This window comes from Symsagittifera roscoffensis, unplaced genomic scaffold (genome assembly GCF_963678635.1).
Source record: "Symsagittifera roscoffensis unplaced genomic scaffold, txSymRosc1.1 SCAFFOLD_513, whole genome shotgun sequence".
Classification (NCBI taxonomy): domain Eukaryota; kingdom Metazoa; phylum Xenacoelomorpha; order Acoela; family Convolutidae; genus Symsagittifera; species Symsagittifera roscoffensis.
In genome coordinates, this window is record NW_026971360.1 from 11,728 (window position 1) to 27,291 (window position 15,564).

Below are 15,564 nucleotides of genomic sequence, written 5' to 3' on the forward strand. Positions count from 1 at the left end.
CTGATAAATCTAAACAATTTTGGGCTGGAGCTAACTCAAATAGAATCGTCAATCGCTTAATCTAAATAGAGGCAAAGCTAGCCTTCGCACCTCTTGCGATACAATTATGATTAAAATCAAACGGAAGCAATTTAAAAAAATCAAAAATTGTTTTTTTTGCCATTAAAAAATTGTCTATAAAAAGCGGTCTCCAGCAGTTGTGTCAACTCTACGCCAGATGCGCCGGATGGTTGACAGGATTTGAGTTTTGAACTATCAAGCGGTAACAAAGCAGGAAATACCTGACCAGTCCATCCTCCCCGCAGAGCACCCGCAAGCACACAAATTTTTTTTTCGATCCTCAAATGAAGCATTAGGAGGCCACTAAAATGAAATAAGAAAGCCAAAATTTATTAACACGATGAAAATGACAAAAAAATTAAATTTTGACAAATCGAATTGTTAATATTACAACGAGTATTACAAACTAAAGTCAATTCGGCCGGATTTTAAAAACACTTGAATTTTATAAAAACCCAATGAAAATTATTTACAGCTAGAAACGACTTTTAGATATGGCAACTAAGTCGATAAAAATTAAGCAGACAAATAAGAGGCAAAAATTTTTTTGAAACGGAAAATTGTAGTGTTTGAAAATAAAAAAGGTCCTAGTCATATTCGAACCCAAGACTTTTGTCGTTCCATGCGTATTCGTTACCTCCAGGCTAAACGTGAAGAAGACACTAGGAAGTTTAAATTTATTATGGACCAAGGTAACACGAGCCCTGTGGACAAAAGTGTTTACGGAAAAAAACTAGTACCCGATTGCCTTACCCTTGCTTATCGCAAGGGTAAAAATCCATGTCTCGGTTAGAAAAAAAAGTTAAGATCAAAGGATTGAAAGCAATTCCGTACATGCAAAAAAAAATTCAGAGAGATCTGACTTTCCACAGACAAAAGTTGACGTATTGCTTTTTTCTTTTTTTAGTCAATCGTTCTTTAAGATTTGCAACCAGTCTTTCGCATCTTCACCGAGTCTAAAATTTCGGTCGGTAAACAACTTTTTGGTCCAGAAATCACAGGTTTCAATCGTGTTTGTAGAATTTTCAGGACACGCAGTGAAAAGCGATAGTTTTTGTGTTTTCCTACGATACCATTCGAACTGCTATGGGAGTCACTCCCTTTTTTACAATGGTCAATCCCTAGTTGACAAGTTACTCCAGTATTGCATTTACCGACATAAAAATATCACCTGGACGGTAGCTTCTCAGTTGCCGAGAAACCAAGCTTCTATGTTCCTTGTTTAACTTGGTTTAATCTCAGCCGATTTGGTTCGCCAACAGTTTCACCTATTTTTGATTTCTTCCGAATCTCATCTGACGTGAATGCAGCAGCACTGAAATTCCTGGGCAAATTTGCAGCAAACTTACGCCATATAACTTGATTGACAGTTGCCTGTTTCTCTGCACTGCCTCGTTTTTCATCTTTTTCTAACTTTGAATCACTCTCTATTTGTTTTTGTTTGATTACCTCGACATTGGTTGCTAGACTTTCAACCTAAGCCAGTCGCCTGTTGATGCTTTCAAGAATATCGCAGAAGTTGCCTTTGAACTTATTGTTGATGACCGAGGCACATTGCATGAAAGACTCTGACAGAAGTCCATTTTTAGACGAAGTAAATGCTGGCGACGTAACTCCAATACATTTAAATTGCACTGATCGGCAAAGACATTTTAAGCAAGCAAAAAAAAATTCTCGCCAAGAACAGTTCTGTTTCATAACATGCATTTGGTATAAAACGCATCAAAAGAAATCACTTGGTCCGACATATAGAGCAATTTTTCCGAATATCCGATGGTTGAATAAAGTCCGGTTAAAGTATCTGAAAAACTTCGCTAACACACTTGAACAAATTATCGTAGGTTGTAACAAAAAGAAAATGAAGACAAACAAGTACGCTAAACGTTCTCGTAACCTCTGTGAGTCAACCCGTTGTCGTCAGAAATTTTGACAAGCTTCAAAGAAACTTGACAATTTTGAAAAATATCAGCTGTGAGGCTTTCCTGTAGTGTAAATAAAAGAACGATGAAATTTTCGACTTGAAATACTGGTTAATTGGTTGATATCTGCTGAATAATCAAAATCATTAGTCTTTTCGGTGCCAAGTGGATCCAATCGGATATCTAAAGTCCCCACGTAGACATGGTCTACCCAGTTTACAAAAATCAGGTTCGTCGAAACATAACACATCTATTTAATACGTGTATCACGACAACTAAAAATACCCGGTTCATTTAAACGTAACATATCTTTCGAACTTGTTCATCTCAATAATTAGAGCTACACGTTAAGTTACAAGGCTGGTCATGAAAAACAAATCTGTTCACAATCATTAGTTTGCTCGCCATGCCAAGGTTAATTGCTTTACGACAAGGTTAAAGTAGGTTTTTTTCAAAACTCAAATTCATAGGTAGGAATGAGAAAAAACCTTTATTTGTAAGTGCTTTTTTGCCGTCAATTAATAAAGAAACTAGCCTTTGACGCACCTTTGGTGATTCGAAATTTTTCGACAGCTCATGAAAAACCGCATATATTGGAAACAACAGCTGCAAACTCTTAGTGTACTCTGACTGCACCCAATGACAGGCTGGTAATTTCGATCTTTTAAACTTTTTTAATTCCCAATTTAAAAGCGTCATCTCGAAAACCTAATGGGCCTCTGGAGAAATTTGCAGGCCAGATTTGCAACCACTGAGAGTCCCTGAGAGCACCCTACTATAGGGTTAGGAATCCAAATTTGTGAATTTTTTTAAACCTAAGTTTCCCAAAAAAAAAATTTAAAAAAAACGTTTTATCTGGGTGTACGCTGACAATAAAGTTGTATCTTCATCAAGTTAGTAGTTTACAATTTTTTGAATTTCCTTGTAGATAAGTTCTTCGAGAAATTTTGAAAAAATCAAAAAACGTCACATCTCGGAAACTAAAAGCATTTGAGCAGTCGCGTTTAGCAGTCGCATGTGGTAAGATTTGCAACTCTTTAAAACACCCTGACAACACCGAACTATGGAGTTCGAAATTTCAAATTTTGAAAAATAATTTTTTTAAACTGAAGTTTTCTAAAAATTTTTGAAAAAATCACAAAAAACGTTATATCTCAAAAACTAAAAAGAATTTGGCAGTCATACTTGAAGGCAATATTCGCAATCTTTGAGACTATTCTGACAGGACCTGACTATAGGGTTGGGAATTTCAGATTTTTAAAAACTAATAATAGTTTGAGCTTTCTGAAAACTTTTGAAAAAATCACAAAAAACGTCGTATCTCGAAAACTATAAAGAGTTGAGCAGTCATATTTGGAGGCAAGATTCGCAATCTTCGACATTAATCTGACAGGACCCAAATACAGGGTTAGGAATTTCAGATTTTACGGAAAAACTTAATATGTTTTCTGAAAACTTTTTGAAAAAATCACAAAAAACGTCATATCTCGAAAACTACAAGGATTTGAACAGTCATATTTGGAGGCAAGATTTGAAACTCCTTAGAGTACTCTGAAAGCACCCAACTACAAAATTGGGATTTTCATTTCAAATTTTGAGAAATAGTTATTTAAAATTTTCTAAAATTTTTTGAAAAAATCACAAAAAACATCAAATCTCGAAAACTCCAAAGAATTGAGCAGTCATATTTGGAGGCAAGATTTGAAACTCCTTAGAGTACTCTGAAAGCACCCAACTACAAAATTGGGATTTTCATTTCAAATTTTGAGAAATAGTTAATTAAAATTTTCTAAAATTTTTTGAAAAAATCACAAAAAACGTCATATCTCGAAAACTATAAAGAGTTGAGCAGTCATATTTGGAGGCAAGATTCGCAATCTTCGAGATTACTCTGACAGGACCCAAATACATGGTTAGGAATTTCAGATTTTACGGAAAAAATTAATATGTTTTCTGAAAACTTTTTGAAAAAATCACAAAAAACGTCATATCTCGAAAACTACAAGGATTTGAACAGTCATATTTGGAGGCAAGATTTGTAATTTCTCAGAGTACTCTGACAGCACCCAACTACAGGGCTGGGAACTTCAAGTTTGGTAAATTATTTTTTTGAAGAAATCTCAAAAATCGTCTTATCTCGTTAACTAAAAAGATTCGGGCATTCAAAATTGGAGGCCAAATTCGCAACCCCTAATTCGATATTGGACTGCTTAATTTAAACTCGGTAAAATAACCACTAACATCAAATAAGAAAATCGAAAAAAAATTCTTAACCATTGCAATATACGATATAGCTTAAACATGCAAAAATAATCCGTTGAAAAAGCTTAAACATGGCGAGATAGTGAAGCCCGCATTTAAATATATAATTGATTTAAAAAATGTTTCTAGTGGTAAAATTTCAATTTGAGGCTAATATCAGGAATTTTTCCTTCTGAGCTAATATTAGAAGATACCTGTTTTGAAGATACCGGTATTAAAATTTTGCATCATAAATGATCTAAGCCAGCTTCGTTTTTGTACGGGGTTTCGGAAATTAGAGCAGCAAATTAGACGATCAGAGACTAACGGAATTTAGACATTAGTCTACGTGCAAGTTACGGGAAAATTGTGTACGTGCAAGTTACGGGAAAATTGTGTACATATTAATAAACTTTTGGTTGAGCAATAATTGGTTGTCAAACCGCATAGGCTCCCTTTGGAACAGTTCTTAACTAGACTTTCATTTTATTCTATGACATTATGCGAACAAAGTGCGAGTTGTGAGCGGGATCCGCAACAAGGACGCTCTCTTTGTTTTTTTTACTGAAAACGGAATGTTTACGCTTGCTGTGGTTCTTTTATTCAGTCAATTTTCGGCGATTATTAGTTTTCAAAAGGGAAAAATTATACCCATTGAAGATATCATCTCCCTGAAATCAAATGTAAAAGTTTGTTTGACTTCCGATCATTTTTTGCAACTTCCGAACTTGACTATGAGTTTGAGTTTCAAAATTGCCCATTTGACCATGATCTGGAAAAATTTATGCGCTCGTTGAGGATTTTACTCATAATACTGAAAGCGTAACGCAATTTATTCATGCACAAAAAAAGTTTGAAGTTGAATTGTGGTAAGCTGATCTGTCGTAATAATTTCGTGCAACTGAAATATTCAAAATTGATCTTTGATATTGTCCAAAATTTATAGTTTTCAAAATTTTCTTTTCCCATAATCTTTTCGGTATGGGTTAATGGGCAGTCGAAACATTCAGGAGTTTGCCTTGATTTACGAGCAGTCTTGTTTTTTCTTTCATTTTCTTTGATCGTTCCGACAAAATTTTAAAATGTTTAAAGACAACAGCGAACAACTTTAATTTTTTGTTCCATCAGTGTTGCAAGCTTCTTCAGAGCAAATTGAATACGGCTCGTTTGTTCTTGAATATGGCACGCGTCTTCTGATAGTATATTTGTTCCGACTTTCGATACGAAAGTAACGGAATATTTGTGCTCGGGGTGGAATTTTTTTCTTCAGACAAATTTCTACTTTTTAACTAGCCATTTTTGACGGAATTTTTTTATATATTCGAAAGATATTGTTGCCCTGAGCTCAAATTTGAAAAGATATTTCACCTGTGATCATTTTTCGTAAAGTTATGGGGGTTTAAAGATTGGCATTTTGGCCAATTTGGGACAATTAACGCGCGATATATTTCGCGCTATTAACGCGTAAGAGGAGAGTTAATCCGTCTTTGAAATTGTTCCAAATTGGTTGAAAGAAGCTTATTTGCCATAATTGATTTGTAACAAGGAACGAAATCTATCCTTTTGTACTTTATATGGCATGTGGGTGGATGATTTTCATAAAAAAACTTAATTTTAGAAAAAAAAAAATTTCATTTTTTTACATTCAACTTTTTAATGTTATTACTGCTCCATAAACCTTAAAAGGCAGTCGGAACTCTCAGGGCTTCGCGCTGACACGAGTAGTCTTGTTTGACTTTGAAAACTGCTTTGTTTCAGCTTTTACTTAAGTCTTTGAACAATTTCAAAAACGAAATAGATGACTCTACTCTCAAAGACGTTCATAAATTTTTCCTAAGCTTCCCTTTGAAAACAAAAAAAAGAATTTGATGATATTAATTCTAATAAAATTTGAAACGATTTTTTTTCATCTGAGAATTAAATTAAAACAAAAAGGGTACAAGTGGAGGCTAAAAACTTTTGACCAATTGCTGCTAGTGAAAGTCTTATAACTTCTGCTCAAAATTGAGTTAAATCCTGATTACTTAACTTTTGGACATCATGACTGAAATTCATGAGTTAGTTAATACAAATTTTTGGAGCCCAAACTCTAAGCGAAGTCCTGAAACTACTTTAAACATTTGAAGGGCATAGTGTTGTGTACAGAAAACAAGTTCAAGTAAAAGTCGGTCGACGAAGACTTTATCTTATTACATGTGTTTGTGTTTTAGGCGACTTCAATCCGATTCTTGTTGCTTGAAACTTAACACAACCAAGGTTTAAATTCAGAAACTTATCGTTTTTTTTTCAGAGGTATCTTATTCGAAAACTTAAGTTGTTTACACACTAAAACTTCAGTCGTGTACACAGGCAAAGTTGCGCATGGGAAACACCAGGAAAACAATGGCAAAAAACTTTCAACTGTCAAGAAAGCACCAACAAAATAAACTATTCAAAAAATGGTTTTATCCGCGTGTGAGATTCAAACCCCCCCAGCCTTCTTAACCTCTCCTACGTTCATATTTTTGAATTAACAGCCACTAATAAAGATAAAAACAAACTCAGATAAAAACATTTAAAATATCATTTTTCGTTTTTGGGAGGGGTACAAAAATGGCAAAAGATAGCTTTGAACTTGTAAGAAAAGGCTAAAATAAGTTTAAAAAAGTGTAAAAGAAAGTCACAACGTTCTGAAAACAAAGTCACGACGTAATGATCTTTTTCAGGAAAGTCTCAATTTTGTTCACGATCAAGGTTTTTGGGGTTACATTCAGTTCATTTCCTTTGTACGAAGGAAGGCGAACTCCACTACCGAAGTGTCACAAAAAACGTGGAAAAAAGGACTTCTAATTTCAAAAATGAACATTAAGTTGCTAACTCCCAAAGGAAGAGAAAGAATGATTCAGTTTTCTCTAAATGGGAAGTTCTAAGAAAAAAGTCAATCGTAAGCAATTGTTGAACTTCGAAGAGTTTCAACGTAATATATTTTTTCAAAAGTTGAAAAGAATCAAATACTTTAGCTCAAAATTTTTGTCGGTGTCTGAGTTTTTTTTACACTTCAAATAAGCTGTTCGCTATTCCGACCTACATATTTAGAGTCAAATATTTTGACAATTCGCCATCTACCCTTGCTGACTTCAAAAAATAGCAACCAGTAAATCGGATAAACATATGCGGATAAAATACAGGAGCATTACACAGCTACTAAGATACAGCAATTTTCCTGCAAGCTGGGTTGGAAAAATTGAACTCGTTATAAAACGAAAGCGTTTGCTTTTGTCAGTAAGGTTACAATATCTCAAATAATGAAACCGATACCTTGCATAACTTTGAGATGCCCCACTAGACCCCAGTCGAAAATCAGATCCTAAAAACTGAGTTCGAATAACCAAAACTCAAAGAAAAAAGATCTCACCTTACAGCTTACTATATTTCCAGAATCTTTTATTGGACTTTTTTTACTCTTAACGCAATTTGACAAATCTGGATCAACAAAGTTTATTTTTCCGCTGGGAAAGCTGAAAATTATCATTGATTTATTACTTTTATTACTTAAGACCGAATGTTTTTTGTTGCAAATGAATCAAGCGTCAAACTGTGAAAAACTTAATTTGAGCGTACCAACCTTTTTCTAAACTGATTGAAAAAAGAGCACTTTTAATGTTTTCACTGTGTTCATTGACGCTTTAAGATTTTGGTTGATATTAAAACCTAACCAATAACTTATTTTCCACTCACCATAAATCATATATTAGTTCAAAACAAAACATGCGTTAATGAGCCAAATGATTTTTCATGAATTTTTTCGTTTTTCAAAAAAAGCCTAAATTTTTTCAATTTACACAAAATTTAGGGCAAATTTGGCTCTACAATAACAAAAGAACCAATGGCGGGATCAATGCGCTACTTTTCGTTTCAAAATAGATGTAATTTTTAGAATTCGCATCAGAACAGAAAATTTAGTGGTTGATCCAGTTTTCTCAATTGGTTTTGCTTTGAATTCAGTTGGTTGTCTCATGAATTTAAAGTAAAAGTAAGGTATGATACGCGAGTTGAACACGTTACCTGGGTCGCCCAACAATACTGAAAAACTTGCTATGACTTGAAATTTTACCGTGTCTTTTTATGTAAACAAAAATAATTCTTATCTTATTTTTTTTTATTGATATGTCGTATGCATCGGAGTTAGTTTATAACAACGCAAATATGATCCTGAAATTCAAAAACTCTATTTATGACAATTATCGCCATGCTTCGATCATTTGCGAGTCAATACTGACAATACAATATCTGCTCTAAAATTTAAGTTTTTAGAAAATTTATTGGACATTCCTACATTTCTAAAATAATTCAGACCTTGAGACAGTGAAATAGCGAGACAGTAAGACCTTGAGACAGTTTATTTATAGCTTTAGTATCACTCTACAGAGCTCTTTTTATCTTTTTGTATCACTCTCCAGAAAAATACAACACTATTGCGATTTTTCAATGGCTTCAACTTCTTGAGCCCCAAATTCCATTCAAGAAGGGTCGCAACTATTTCCAAAATTTAAGACGTTTTCCTCTAAATTAGAGAATTTTTTTAATCTACTTAATCTTCTTAGCTTCTTTCGCACAATTTTGAACAGGAAAAAAATAACCTAAATATTTGAATTAAATTAATCTAACTGCAAAATTTCACTTAAAACAGACGAAATGAATTTACATAATCTTCAGGCATTACAAACCTAGCACAATGCGTTGGTTACTTGTGACGCCGTCATTCGCTGTAAATTGCAGTTCGACACTGGACTAAGTAGACATTGTTGCATTATTTTGATATGAATCGAGGTTGATTTACAAATGGGGTTTCTTAATTTACATGACCAGGCAAGGCGCATTCGGCTCTGTTTCAGTCACACGATGCAGGGTTCCGGTTTCCGCGTAGAACATAATAGATTTCACCAACTGAAAAAATAAGTCAAATATTTATTGAACAATATACAATTCAGTCAATTTCAGGTTCATTGAACTAACAGCATTGATTTCTGGGAACTTCCTGCTAGCCAGTTTGGAGAACACCAAATTGTTGTCCACAAAAACTTCGAAGGTGCCTGAAAAATAGACTTTTAACTATCGATAATTGTTTATCTACCGAAAAAACTCATCGAACAATTATAAACGATAGAGGCAAGGCTCAATTTCGCGTCAGTTGCGCGGCATAATATTGCAAAATTTTTAAATAATCGAAAAAAAAATTACAAATTGGCTGCATATCGCAATTATTTTCATAATTACGAAAAACTTGGAAAAAACCCAAATTTTGTATTTCCTACAAGGTAATCATCCTAAAGAACAGTTTTTGCTTCTCGCTCTGAAACGCCTGAAGGCAGGCTAGACGTTAGTCTTAGAAGAATTCCCTATTTCAAATTTTGTTTGTTTTATGACCTCACTTGGAAACACACAAACAGAGGTAAAGCAAAGCTTCGCACCACTAAGGATACAATACAGACAAAGCATGGCCGCTTATCCGATAGAAAAAGATTGAAGTCCCAAAAAAAATCTATAAATTTTCTGAAAAACATCGGAAAACTTGATCTACCCAAAATGCTCATATCCTTGTCTTGAAAAAAAAATCCTTTCGAAAAAAGAAAAACAAAAACGAAGAAAGTTGATAAACTGAAATCGGAGTTGGTAAATTTACAACCAACAAAAAAAAAACTAATTCAAAATAGAATGGACGTTTAAAACGCAGAGGTAAAAACTCTTCGGAACAGGCCATTACAACCTTCAGAACATAGCCAATTGAAGATTAGAAAAGAGTAATGAACGCAAGTAAACAATAAAAAAAACACTGAAGTTGTTGAAAAAAAAATCTCAACTTTCGAGTTTCAAAGAAAAAATAGATGCCCTTTAAGCTCTTTGAATTTCTATAACAATTTATGATTGGCGCTTTTTTGATAACATTAACCCAACTTGAGAAAACTGGATCAACAGGTTAAGTTTTCATTCTGCGGGAAATCAAAAAATTAAATTCCACTTTCCTAACTAGAAACCGTTCACGATTTTTCGCGCTATTTCCACGTTCGTATTTGGAGAAGACTATTTACGTCACTTTCAGCAACTGAATTTGAATAAAACTCGAAACAGCATATATATCTAAGCCAATTCATAAAGGCATCAATATGTATGAATGCATATCTGTAGTTATTAGAGCATTTAGACTTGTTTCTGAAAAAAAATCACCAAGACCTATATAAGAGTCTTCACTATGTTCACAACTCTTAAACACAAATTTTTCTCCTTCCGTTGCTGTTTTTTTTTCGTGAAAAGGTTTTTTCTATTCCCTTGTTTCCTGCTGACGGTTAAAATCAACGGTGTTCGCCTCTAATGAGCTTCTACTTGATCTGAAATTTCTTTCAGGAAACAATAAAAAACTGAAAAATCATAGATTTTGCTATTTTCAATTGGATCGCTCGCTTTTTTCGAGCAAGTCATTGCAGTGAAGACCAGCCTGAGAAATTTGTTTGCAACGAGGTAGATTTTAGATTTAGATTACAGATTCTAGGTAGAGTACATATGGTAAAAAGATGCAAACCAAAAAATAACCATTTTTGTTTCAAAAAACGTTATTTTCGACCGAACAAAAAATCGAATTCTTCGAAGAAAAGTCCAAGTTCAACCATTTTCACTCGAACCCTTTTCTTGGAATCCTTGAGTGCTTTCATACTTCAAAATAGCTGCTGGCTGTTTAAAATTCAAAAAAAAAATTACCGCCTGCACGGATTCTGACCTACATCTTGCTGACTTCAAAAACTAGCAATCAATAAAGAAGATAAAACAGACCTTACATACAGATACTGAGAATGAGCAAGTTTCCTGAGCACTAATTCATGAAAACTAGGTTGGAAAAAATAAACTAAAATTACAACCAAAGCGTTTGCTCTTGATAGACACGCAGCAATAGCCGAATTTAATTAGAAAAAACCTTACTTAATATTGGGATGCCCCACCACATCCTGGTTAAAAAACAGTGGGAAAACCTAAAATTCAAATAAAACATTACCTTACAGCTCATTAAACTTCACAAGCCTTTTATTGCGGACTTTTTTAAAACTCTTACGTAATTTGAGATAACTGCATCAATGATAATTTATTTATCTACTGGGAAATCAACAGTACTATCATATATGCAATATTTAAAATCAATCACATTTTGTCGCGCATTTTGCACTTTTGTGATGAGAGAGCGGCTAATAAATTTCTGCATAAGAAACTTATTTGAACAAAATCAACAATCAAACCACAAAAAAATTGAGCAACCTTTTCTAAACTAATTTAAAAAAAACAATAGCACATTATTTATTGACTTCACCACGATTAAACAGTATTGCTTTATCTATAGCAAATTACGCTCCATAATAACAAAAAGACAAATGGCGGGAACAACAGTCTACTGTTTCAAAAGTGAATTTCAAATTTTAGAATTCGCATCAGACTAAAAAAAAGTTAGTGGTTAATCCAGTTTTCTCAAATTGATGTCGAAAATGTCAACCATAAAAAATGAACTAAAGGATTTCTATTAAAGTAGAAGAAAACAATTTTCTCATGAAACTCTATAATTTTGTCTATAATTGATTCGCTACTTTTAATTATAGTTGGTAAATCTTTTGGAAATAGGATAAAAAATAGGGGTACAATGATTGACCCTTGTGGCTCACCACTAGTTACTGATGCTGTCGGGGAGCGCTTATCATATATTTTCACATATTGTCCCCTGTTTGTTAAGTAACTTGCAATGAGTTTCACGAAGTTTCCGTCAATTTCAAATTGTTGTATTTTATCGTATCGTTGTAAATTATTGTATTGTTGTAAATACGTGAAACCACATCCAAAAAAAGATTGGCAATATATCAACAAATATCGTTGTAATAAATGAAGCAATTACATCAAGTTATGTTTACAACAAACACAAAATTTTCACAACTGCTTTTACTTTTGGCGTTTACTTATAGAAGATATATACATCAATGTCAGTTTCACTCTATCAACCCAAAATTAAAACAGCTGATTGTACTTTAGGCGTTAACTCTGCGTCAATTGTTTTTTTTTTCACTATAATACAACCACCACAGTTGAAAAAAAGTTTAAAAGACCAAGGAAACCAAAAAAAAATAATTGAATATTTCGAAGAAAAAATATAACAAGCTGAAATTTTTTGAAATATTGTTACTGATTGGCCCTTTTTCGTAAAATTTTCTCATTTAGAGAAAACTGGATCAACAGATCAATTTTTTTCCGCTGAGAATTTAGAAAATTACAGAGCATTTTTGACTAGAAGTCATTCACAATTGGTTTTTATGACAATTTCACTTTGCTGTTAGACAGTTGAGTTTGCCTTCATTTAACAATGGAAATGAGGTGAAACAAATCTTGGGCTTCAATTGTTCTGAAATCAACACCTATTTAAAAGAAAATTACAGAGCCGAAATTACTGATAGATGCCGAAAACGCTTTCAACTCGCTGAACCGAAAGCTGGCATTGAAAAACATCGAAAATAACTGCCCTTCTCTTTTAACAGCGATTAAGAACTCTCTTAACCATCTACTGTCAAGAAGGGACAACCCAGGGGGATCCACTAGCAAAGGCCATGTACGGTCTAGCCAAAATACCTCTCATAAAACTTTTATCAGTAGACGATGTAACCCAGAAATGGTACGCAGACGACAGAAACGCAGTCGGTAAATTAAGCAATCTACGAACCGTCCTCAATAAAATTGTATCACTGGGTAAATTTTTCGGCTATCACGTGAAAGCATCCAAATGCCAACTCATTGTCAAGGATGAAAAACTCGGCGAAGCTCAGAAAATGTTCGCAAATACAGGAATCACTATAAAGGCAGGAGCCCGAGTGCTGGGTTCAGTTATAGGAACAGAATCTGAATATAAAAATTCCTCGAGTTTCAACAGAATGAGCAAATCAAAATTTTGAAAAAACTAACGAAAATCGCTAAAGCCTCCCCCCAAAACGTTCATGCCTGCTTTACTAAAGGAGTTCAAGAAAAGCTTTCATTTCTTGCCAGGACAACGCCTAACACTATGGAAAACTTAGAAATATGTGAAAATATTATCAAAGAACAATTATTACCTAACCTAGTCGGTAAAGACACTTTAAACCCCCAGTTCCGTGAGATATCTTCCTTACCCCTTAAAATGGGCGGACTTAACATCAAGCTGCCATCCGATCATGAAAGCTATCTAGAATGGTCTAAGGAAACATCACTAGTACTGGAATCTCAAGATCCTTTTACAGCAGTAACACAGCAAGAAAAAATATGTACGAAAATCAAAAAATTGAAAACTGATAAAAACAAATCGAAAAAAAAAACAAACCTCATTAGCTCCTTAAATGAAACAGCTAAATACTCAACCTACCTGGCCTCTGAAAAGGGAGCCTATAACTGGCTCAATGCTGTACCACTGAGCAGATACAACTTCAACCTGAATAAATCAGAATTCAGAGATGGTATTTACTTAAGATACGGATGGGAACCGACCAAAACCCCACTCACATGTGCATGTGGCGCTAACTTAAACTTGACACATGCGCTTCACTGTGCAAAGGGTGGTTACACACACATAAGACAAAATGAAATTAGAGACACATTCGCCAACCTCATGAACGAGGTTTGGCATGACGTCGAGATTGAGCCGAAACTTCAGCCGTTGCAAGGCGAAAGCTTTGTCAACAATTCAACTACAACTGAAGATGAGGCACGACTTGAGATTAAGGCAAACGGACTCTGGGGCTCACGATTCAGCCGCGCTTTCTTTGATGTGAAAATTTTCAACCCCATGCCAAAACATTGCGAAAACTGCATAAAGACGCATACAAATACAACGAAACGCTGAAGAACTCCAAATATCAGCAAAGAATTTTAAACGTAGAGCAGAGTAGCTTCTGCCCGCTAATTTTCGGATGCACCGGTGGCGCTGCTCCAACAGCCACGCGGACGATGCAGCGATTAGCCGAAAAACTAAGTGAAAAAGACAAGAAAGCTATCCAGAATCTATAAACTACATAAGAACTAAAATAAGCTTCGCGCTCCTGTGGAGCTCTACACTATGTATAATGAGTGCAGATCGCTACGCAAATTTCAATTTATCGACAGCTCCATAAGCGCTATTGTAGAGGAAGGACGGCTAAGATAAATTAACATTACGACGATGCATTTAATGCTGATTTATGACTTCATTGATATATATGCATTTTTATAACGCTGGTATGGCCCTATCCAGCTTGTGCACTTACCGTAACTAAACTGAAGGGCCCCTTTTGCAATTTAGTTTTATATATATATGAAAGAAAAACACTTAATTCTTTTACACTTAACAAAATTGGAAATAAATTAGTGCTGCTTTTTACTTTTAACACAGAAGCAAAGAAAAGCCTGTTACTTTGCGACTTGAGTTAGAAAAAAATTGCTTGGTACACTTAACTAAGCCATGCTTGTGTAAGCAGAATAAATAAACTATAAATTTAACAAATTATTTGCGATTATGAGACACTTCGCTATCGCAAGTGCAATCAAAAAATAACCCGATCGTCCACTATGTCCGACGAATTTGTAGACACCTTTAGCGCCCAATTTTCTTAGCAGGGAGTGTTTGAAGTCCCTGAATCGGGCACCATATCCTCACCCAGTGCTAAAATACAGATGAAAACCTTGAAACAGGTAGAGCCATTTTTTTTTGAAAAATCACATATGCTAGGATAGTGTCTACTGAATTTAACTTACCAGTGTTCAACTTGAATTACTATTGGATATTTTCGGGGTTCGGCAGTCTTGGATACCGGTAGAGGCCCTTCGGTTGACATTCTAAGAAATCCAACTGAAAAAAGATACATAAATATCCATTTCGAATTTTGAAAATCCGCCTCATAATCATTCAAAATTTGACAACTGTGGCGCAAGTAAAAAAAACTGCATTCATAAACGAGAAAAAACAGAAACAATATTTTTGATACTTCTTTCTTCGTCATAGATTTTACGAGATTTCCGACAGACCAATCAACTGCATAATCAAAAAAAAACTTTTTAAAATAAATATATAAGCGTAACAAAAACCGATAAAAGCTTAGAAATAGGAAAAAAAACATGAAAACTGAAAATGGACAGTGACTTTGATTTCCAGATTAGGTGGATCAGACCTTTATTTTAATTTATAGTATACTTATACTGTTTTGCTATAAGACGGATTGATTCGATCAAAACAGTAAGATTATAGCATTTGCCCGAATTCGGGGCGTTGAAAGGGTTTTCAGATTGCCTTGCAACCTTGGAGAACGACTGTGAGACTTCACTGGACGAGGTGACCAGATGG

The 15,564-nt window shown here is 34.3% G+C and overlaps 1 long non-coding RNA gene across 1 annotated transcript; it reads right to left on the minus strand.

Moving 5' to 3' along the window:
- Positions 1-8,830: 8,830 nt before the first annotated feature.
- Positions 8,831-15,094, minus strand: LOC134856333 (uncharacterized). Its single transcript, XR_010164731.1, has 4 exons — positions 14,979-15,094; positions 14,780-14,886; positions 9,216-9,292; positions 8,831-9,146 (listed from the first exon to the last, which is right to left on the minus strand). It is a non-coding gene; the product is annotated as an uncharacterized LOC134856333 (long non-coding RNA).
- Between the last annotated feature and the right edge of the window lie 470 nt (positions 15,095-15,564).